The sequence below is a fragment of the Taudactylus pleione genome, unplaced genomic scaffold (genome assembly GCF_031769625.1).
Source record: "Taudactylus pleione unplaced genomic scaffold, aTauple2 ptg000546l, whole genome shotgun sequence".
In the NCBI taxonomy this organism is placed as follows: Eukaryota; Metazoa; Chordata; class Amphibia; order Anura; family Myobatrachidae; genus Taudactylus; species Taudactylus pleione.
The window spans coordinates 2,811,211-2,820,748 of record NW_028284948.1 but is presented as its reverse complement, the minus strand read 5'-3'; the positions used below and the strand labels follow the sequence as shown (position 1 = coordinate 2,820,748).

The following is a 9,538-nucleotide window of genomic DNA, read 5'->3' as shown; positions in this document are numbered from 1 at the left end:
AAATACTGATATACCTCCAAAACCTTATTTAAATAGGTAAATATTTTATATACAAACAAACAGAAATATTCTCAGGAATATGATTACCCTTCAAATAGTAATAGAAAAGTGTCTGTGCAATAGTAAAGTGCTTGTTAAACCTCCATGTTTAAATAGCTTGTAAAAATTCGAAATAGAGCAAGCAAATATTCAGTATAAAAAAGGGTACAAAATTTATTTAAACTAAAAACATATTAAAAACACCAAGGATATGGGACATAGTAAATAATGAATTCATAGGTATATTCTCCTAGTGATGCATATAATAGATACTTTCAAACACAATATATGCAAAAGGGAAAAAAAATTGGGATAAAGTGCAAATGCTTATCTTATTTAAAATTTCCCGGCAAGTTCATAAAGGGCAGGAGTAGAGCTCCCAACGCGTTTCATCTTTTATATAGACTTCTTCAAGGGTAGTGTAGCTCCATTAGGGTTTTTGGGACTATATATACCTCACTAATGAGGATCAATTGACAGCAATCAGGAATCTCACTTCCTGTGGTTAATATTTATCCAATTACTGAAAACTCATATATATATATATATACATATAAACTAGGTTCTTAGACATAGATTTAGTATAGATGATCAATAGATGTTGAGTTTTAAGTGTTACTTAAAAACTTATATTAAGTAGCGCGGTTTCCAAAATTTTCGCCCTTACTTCATATCAGTACAAACAGTTCTCTATAGGGCTACTTCTGCCCTCACTTCACAGCATGTCACTTCCGGATAATACTTCCTCTGGCATCTATGGTCCACGTGGCCTCCCCCGGCAGATGCTCTCATTGGTTCATCACCCATGCTCGTCATCACCCAGACTCCAAGCGCTGTGCTCCCGCCCACTCCCACTGTATGGCTGACTGTGTCACACTGCCAGACCTTTCCGGGACTCTCCATGCATCACTTACGCCATGTTCTACCTACGTCACGTTTCTCCTTGCCGTCCACATAGCCATAATGGGATAATGTCACTCTCCTGGTGGGTGCCATTTTATAGGTTATCTAAAAATAAAACTAAAAAATGTTTACAAATATGCATAATTTTTCTTATTGAAGCATTCCCACATACATTGTTAGGGGTTCAGTATTAAACAATCCAGTTTTTATGGTATTTATATATTTTAAACACAACCAATATCACATATCCCTACCTCAAATGTATATAGTCAGTGTACACAAATCGTTGGATAGTCAGGGATAGATGCTAATAATAAAGATAATGAGAAATGCCCTGATGATTTTTAAGGTCTAATAAGTGCCTTCAGATCCTTTATCAACTTCACATCTTAAATATCTAAGTATCTAAATATCTTAGATATCTAAATATCTAACTACAAGGTTAGCTGTGGTAGAGAGATGCTTATTTATAGATATCCTAGTCTTTTGCATATAGACTGTTAGTACTTTCTTTCCACTGAAGTCATTGTTCATAGTCAATAGTAGTCAGGAACATTTTTAGAAATATATAAATACTAGTCCACATGTGCCACCGATTTCACAAAAACCACAAGAATTCTGTTTCTTATGAAGGTTGATAGCAGTATATTCATTTCTTTGATTCTTCTTGGTATGGGGGCCATAATATTCCAATAATTCTGTTTTTATGAAGGTTGATAGCAGTATATTCATTTCTTTTACTCTTCTTGGTAAAGAGGCCATAGTGTTTCTCATACCCCAATAAGACTGACTACAGCACTCGGACTTTCTAAGAGGTCACCAATCCAAGTACTACTCAAGCCCAACAACTCTTAGCTTCCAAAATTAGATGAGATTGGACATTAAGAAGTTGGTACGGCTGTAGATATCTAATGGGTGAGAAAAAGGCTTTTTCATATATATAGCCCTTGAAACTTTCAGTCTTCAGAAGAATAGCAGCATGCTAGAGAATCAGTCCACCCATTAAGGAAGAGGGGTAAATGATTTCTTCTGATGTTCCAGTATTACTTTAGTGATTTTTCTTTTTTCTTTCTGTTCTTCTGGTAAATGTGCCAATACTTCTGTATACCTCCAAAAAGATTCAACTACAGCACCTGGACTTCCTAGGGGGTCTCCCATCCAAGTACTATCCGGGCCCAACCACACTTAGCTTCCAAGATCAGACGAGATTGGGTGTTAGGAGGTAGGTATGGTTGTAGACATCTAAATTGGTATGCTCACCTAAGTAGGTCCATATGTCATAGTCCACATGTCTCAATGTTCATAAAAAAGGTGCTATTTTGTAGCTGTCATTAAATCCTTCTGGGACCATAGTTCTTAGTTTGAATATCCAGTACATCTCTTGTTGTGATAGTTTGTTAGTGAGGTCACCTTCTCTCATAGTCACTTGTTCTATGGCCTTGAAGGTCAGTTCCTCTGGGTCTGAGTTATGATGTTACATAAAATGCTTAGAGACCATGTGTCCTTCTACCTTGTTTTTAATATTCCTGATATGCTCTTGAATCCTTAACTTTAAAGGTCTTTTAGTTTTGCCAATATATTTGATTCCGCATGAACACTCCAATAGATAAATAATGGATGTTGAGGTACAGTTCATATATTGTTTGATTTTATATTCTTTAGTACCTGTAGAGTCAAGAAAGATCCTTCTTTGTGGGTGTACATATTTACATATGTTACATTTCCCACATTTGTAACATCCTACACATTTGGACAAAGCTCCTCTTCCCTGTGTCCCTTTAGTCCTAATCATACTGGGTGCTAGTATCTCTTTTAAGCTCCAAGCTTTCTTGGGGACAACAGGAGGTCTTGGTGGAAGAATGTCCTCCAAGACTGGATCCATCAGTAGTATATTCCAATGTTTGATAAGGACTTTTTTAATCTTTTTCTAATGCCCAATATATGTTGTAATAAAGGGCATCACTTCATTACTTGTACTCTTTTTATCTTTATAGCCCAAGAGTGTGGCCCTCTCCAAATTATTTGTTCTTTCAGCAGTTTTGCTCAATAATTTATCCGGATATTCTTTGGATCTAAATCTCTCCGTATATAACTCTATCTGTTCTTCACACGCTCGAGTGGTACTACAGTTCCATTTAATTCAGAAAAATTGGGAATAAGGTATATTGTCTCTCCATTTCTTCAGATGTCTACTCTTATAGTGTAGATAACTATTAGTGTCTACGCCCTTGATAAAATTATTTGTGGTTATTCCATTCCCATTAAAATCAAATCCAAGAATTCAATGGAATGATTGTCCATTTTATGTGTGAATTTTGTTAGTGGCGATATGGGTTAAGAATGACTTAAAAACTTCCTCCATACCCTCCCAGATTATTAAAATGTCATCAATATATCTTTTGTATAATAATACATTATTCTCAAAGGGGTTATTATTGTAAATAAAGTTTTTTACCCACTGTCCCATGAATAAATTAGCAAAACAAGGAGCGAAGGTTGTCCCCATTGCTGTTCCACATATTTGTCGATAAAACTTATCTAGAAACTTAAAATAATTGTGGTTCAGAATAAAATACATAATATCACATAAAAAATCCATGTGTGGTATGCTGATAGACAAATCTGTTTCTATAAAATCCATGCATGCATCAATCCCACCAATCCCTTTGGTATGCTCGTATACAGAGCATACAAAGCATACCAAAGGGATTGATGCATGCAGGTCTGGCGGTGTGACGTGGTCAGCCATACAGTGGGAGTGGGCAGAAGCACAGCACATGGAGTCTGGGTGATGACGAGCATGGGTGATGAACCAATGAGAGCATCTGCCGGGAGAGGCCATGTGGACCATAGACGCCAGAGGAAGTATTATCCAGAAGTGACACGCTGTGAAGTGAGGGCAGAAGTAGCCCTATGGAGAACTGTTTGTACTGATATGCACTACGGGCGAAAATTTCAGAAACCGTGCTAATTAATATACGTTTTTAAGTAACACTTAAAACTCAACATCTAATGATCACCTATACTAAAACTATGTCTAAGAACCTAGTTTATATATATATATATATATATATATATATATATGAGTTATCAGTAATTGGAGAAATATTAACCACAGGAAGTGAGATTCCAGATGGCTGTCAATTGATCTTCATTGTTGAGGTGTATATAGTCACAAAAACCCTAATGGAGCTACACTACCCTATATAAAGGACGAAATGCATTGGGTAGCTCTACTCCTTCCCTATATGAACTTGCCGGGAAGTTTTAAATAAGATAAGCATTTGGAACTTTATCCCAATTTTTTTTCCCTTTTGCATATATTGTGTTTGAAAGTATCTATTATATGCATCACTAGGAGAATATACCTATGAATTCATTATCTACTATGTCCCTTATCCTTTGTGTATTTAATATGCTTTTTGTTTAAATAAATTTTGTAACCTTTTTTATACTGAATACTTGCTTGCTCTATTTCGAATTTGTACAAGCTATTTAAACATGGAGGTTTAACAAGCACTTTACTGTTGCACAGACACTTTACTATTACTATTTGAAGGGTAATCATATTCCTGAGAATATTTCTGTTTGTTTGTATATAAAATATTTACCTCTTTAAATAAGGTTTTGGAGGTATATCAGTATTTAATATATAATTTGCAATATTGCACTGACACTTTATGCACATTACCTATTTTATCATATCTATTTGCACTGACACTTTACAGATTAAGTATATATTTATTTATTTATTAAATTAACACTATTGTCGCTTTGCACCAAGTTTACTGGCTAATATATATATATATATATATATATATATATATATATATATATATATATATATATAAAAATTTAGAGTTAATAATTTTATTTCTGGGTGAATAGTAATGTGTAGACTAGGGGCCTGATTAAGAGATGCATGATAGCCTGATAGTTAGGGCAAATCTCCAATGTTTTGTGGTCTGCACATGCACAGGACTCATTCTGCGCATGTGCAGAATGAGTCCTGCAATCTCTCTTGCAGAATCCCCCAAGCCGCAGCATGATTGACATACTGCAGCATTTGAGGGCTGAGTGGGAGTGTGGCTGGCCACTGTTCCTAGTGACGGGGGCCTGCCATCCCCATTTTCCAGGAGGGATGAGGCCAGGGTCTGCGTCGGTGGAAGCAGATTTCCTGGCCTCACAAGTGACCAGTACCCAGTAAGGCTGCTGTAAGCCTCAGCTTCTGCAGCCTGGCCAAAGGAGCAACTGTAGTGACCATTGTCTGCAATATAGATCCCAGACTGTGACCTCCAGGGGAAAATGCAGGAATTTTATGAGAGGGTTTCCAAATATATATATATATATATATATATATCATATGTATGTGTGTATACACATACATACATATATACATACACACATATGTCACTCATATGTCACATTGTCACATAAAATATATATTACAGACAAACTTTCCTTGCAGCAGATCAGATCGGTACAGAAACAAACAGGCTGGCACCATTTAATTAATCCCCCTTATGGCAAAATCCCGTGATTCGTGTTTCAATCGGGAGGGGAACGGGGTCAAATTACTAGATTCTAATGAAATCGCATCATATTGGCTCCATCTCCTCCATATTGACCCTAAAATTGCCACAATTTGCTGTGTGGGGCAGGGCTTAAGAACATGCTGCCTGCACTCCAGTCTGTCGGGGGGGTTTCTGAGTACCCCCTACATGTGCTCCTGGTGACCTCAGTTGCAGTACTGGGATTACAAATGCAGCAAGGAGGTGTCTGCAAACACCTCCTGCTGTATTAGCACGTTAGATGGATGGAATTGCACAGCTGCTTCTGTGTGTTCCTACAATTCTGTCCATCTCTGAATCAGGCCCTAGGTGTGATCCTCAGATGATGCTGGATGCTGCTAGAGTATTCTCAGAGATATATTTTTGTATTAGATATAACTTCTTTCAGCTTATTTTTCCTGTTATTAAAACTACTAAACTCTTATAATAAACATTCTATTGTTTACTGTGTGGTTGGTTTTAATAGCTGAGTGCAATCCAGTCCTCTTCCTCCTGAGCTATATTTATACTGAAGAGCTTTTCCAATGTTATGGTATGAATAACTGATTGCCACTATTAGCTGTCCCTCTCACTTAGTGGGATACATTAAAATGCATAAAAACATCTGCTTTGTCTATCGGTCTTCTTAGACTACCAGTATATTAGTTTTTCTGTGATAAACTGGCACTGTCAGTAATGAGGATCCTATAACCAACTGTCACGAAACTTGTCAGAGACCCTACTACCAGACCCCGACATTTGCATGTGAGGAGTATGTGCTGGCATCCTGGGAGATCTCAGTGTCTCCATTCATCATCTGCAGCCACAGCTGGTCCTGCTGTTCCAAACCACTGGCTGTCACCAGCCAGAGCAGTGGTGGGCCTGAGCTCTGTTCCCCACTCTTCCACTCATCATGTCCCACTTCTCTCCACAGTCAACCATGCTACCATGTCCCTGGCATTCCACATGGATTCTTTCCCACCGGCTCCTGCTGCTGCACATAGCCATGTTGTTCCCAATCAGTTGTCTAACTCATAGCCAATGGAATCCCAGTCTGCCATCACCTGTTTCCATTACCCAATCCCTGGCTAGCCCAGGGTATTTAAGGAAGTTCCCAGAACTGTGAAAGTTGCCAGGGCAGTGTTGTCTTCAGTCTAGATGACAGATTCCATCTGAGCTTCTGCAGAAATCTCTGTTACTCAGTGCAGATTCCCATCTCACTGCACCTTATGGGTATCACTGGAGAACACCACCATCGTGTTAGACTCCGCACCTCTGACTTGGGTCTCGCCAACTTCACAAGTACTGGCCATCTGCTTATCTTTCAGTTCCCAGTCCATGGGTCAAAATGACATCAAACCTCCCAGTTTCACTGTATGCACTCCAGAACTCTCACCTACCAGTGTCTACAGCTTGGGTTCACAAACAAACCACACAAGTGTGACAACAAGTCTTTGTCCTTGTGTATATGCTGATCAGCAGGCAGGTTGATGTACATTCACAGACAGGGTCACAGTATTTGCTTATCTCTTAGTGCCTCCTACAAACTTCTATAAGTGTGGTATTCAGGGGAAATGGTGCTCCTAGTAAGTAGTTTCCTCAGACACCATTTTGGAAATTAGTTTTGTTTACTGTCACTGTCTGTGATTCTTTCTCACCACTGGGTCCCCTGTGCTCTTTGTGGCTGGGCTGCTTCTGTATAATCTCTTAAAAACTTGTCCACTCTCTCCTTCATAAGCCTCAGTCTCCTCAGCACTCTTGCTGGCACATTTCCTTATCCTCCCCTGAGGTATTCCTCAACAGTCTGTGACTCTGCTGCCAGATGCTCTCTTCAGTTACCCAACACTCATGGTCATAACTACCATAGGTGCAAGGGGTGCAGCTGCCATAGGGCCCATAGCTGATGGGGGCCCATCTCACTTGTCAAAGATACATGGGTTATATTAATTTTTTACCATTGGGTGATACATAGGGACCCTACTTGACCTAAACTCTCATTACTAGTATGTCAATTTTCATATATGTTAATCCAAAAACCAGCTATTCCCCAAATTCCTTGTAATCTGTGAAACTTCACAGCAAATAAATGTATTCAATAGACCAATTCAGCTGCTGATGACTCACAAGAACAACACAAAGCAAAAAATTTACCTTTTTTTTACACTGGAGCAGAGCCCATGGAAGGACACAGCAGAGCCCCTGGATGGACACAGCCAGCAGCCCCTGGATGGACACAGTATCCCCTGCCCCTGGATGGACACAGCAGCCCCAGTTCCTGGATGGACACAGCAGACCGTGCCCCTGGATGGAGAAAGCTGCCCTTGCCTGGATAGACACAAGCCCTGGAAGACACAGCATCCCCTCAATGGACACATAACAGCCCTGCCACGAACAACACAAGAGCCACCGCTGGAAAGAAAAGACACGCCGATCACCCGAACCTTTATTGAATCCAAAACCCACGAGAATCCAACAGCGGGAGGATCACATTTTGCCTCATTTTGGATTCCAAGTCAGGCAGGAAAACTCGAGCCAGACTCGGATCCTACTCGGAATTGCCATGTTCGGGCTGGTCTGGTTCTCTGAGAACAGGACCCACTCATCTCTAATTCTAATGATTATATGCTATACTAAGTTATCATTACCTTTGAACAAAAGAGTGGAAAAGATGTCCTACAGTCATCAATGTGGAGTTAATATGACAATGGCCACTTGGCAACAAAAATACTTTCTTATATATACATATTTGTTGTGTACATATTCATCCTGTCTCACTCACTACTGTTCATCAATTCAAATGTCTTTGCTTTCTAATTAGCACAGAATACAGTATATAATACATACTGTTTTCCAGCAGCACAATTTAAAAAAATAAAATAAAAAGAAATAGGCCATATTTATGTTCTGGTTACATGCAATGCAGTGTCTCATTACAAATGCACTAAAGCACGGATGTGAAGCAATACCAGTGTTATAACAATAAACTGCTGTACAGTACATGTTGAGTCTGTTAGTATTAAATAACATATAAGGTGATCTAGACTTATTATTCTGCATATAGAGTAAAAGAAACATTGTCATTCATCCCATAGACCTTTATTTTCCAAATTCAGAAATTAATTTATTGAGAAAACTAAAGGATTTGTAAATCTGTAAAAGACCTAAACTAGACCAGCCATAAAGTGTTGTCTGATCATTTCCCTGCCTTTCTGTGACAGCCTGAGATATCTGTCCTCTGTGGCCTCTTTTCCAAGTAAAGAAAGAGAACAAGCGATAAATATAAAGAGGATTTCCACCTCAAACGATACCTTTTTCCATACATAAAATACTGACACGCTTCAGCGCATTTGACAGAGTTTGGAATTTATAGTAATTGCATTTGGAGAGACATCAACATTGTTTTCGTGTTTAGGGTTTTACTGTCAACTCTAGAGGAGGTAGATAAGTCTCTTAGACAACCCCTATGCCACTATTTATGGCTTCAAACTCCTATCTTTTAATATTCCTTCTAAAAGTTCTTACTAAGTAAATACGTTCTGGCAAGTGTGGAAGAAGTTCTAAATCAATTGAATATGATATTTTAATTTGTTGCCAATGTTTTAAAATACTGCTGTCAGCGTTGCTAGGCTTTACAGTGCCATATAACTACAAAGAGTACATAGTTTAGACTTATTTTATAACATTATGACTACTTTTAAAATTATTAGCAAAAACACACTGCAAGCGGTTACTGATTATAATTTTCTTTTTATCTTCAAAACACTAACCATGCCACTAGTCAAGACTGATAGATTTTCAGTCAGATACTTTCCTTATGCAACCCAATAACTGATATAAATGAGATTGTAGTTATGTTACATTTTCTTTCATTATAGCTTTATTAGTGTATCTATAAGGTTATTCTGTATTGAGTTTTTGCCGTTTTCTATTGAGTGGCATTGTCCCACCATAAATTGTGCATCTAATATTAGTTTAAACCTTTCCAAAAAATCCATATATACAGCATAACTAAATAAAAATGTATTTAAAGAATCATTTACTCTTCT

General features: G+C 38.2%; 1 pseudogene; it reads right to left on the bottom strand.

The window, feature by feature from the left end:
* Positions 1 to 2,063: 2,063 nt before the first annotated feature.
* Positions 2,064 to 2,182, bottom strand: LOC148500823 (5S ribosomal RNA; annotated as a pseudogene).
* Between the last annotated feature and the right edge of the window lie 7,356 nt (positions 2,183 to 9,538).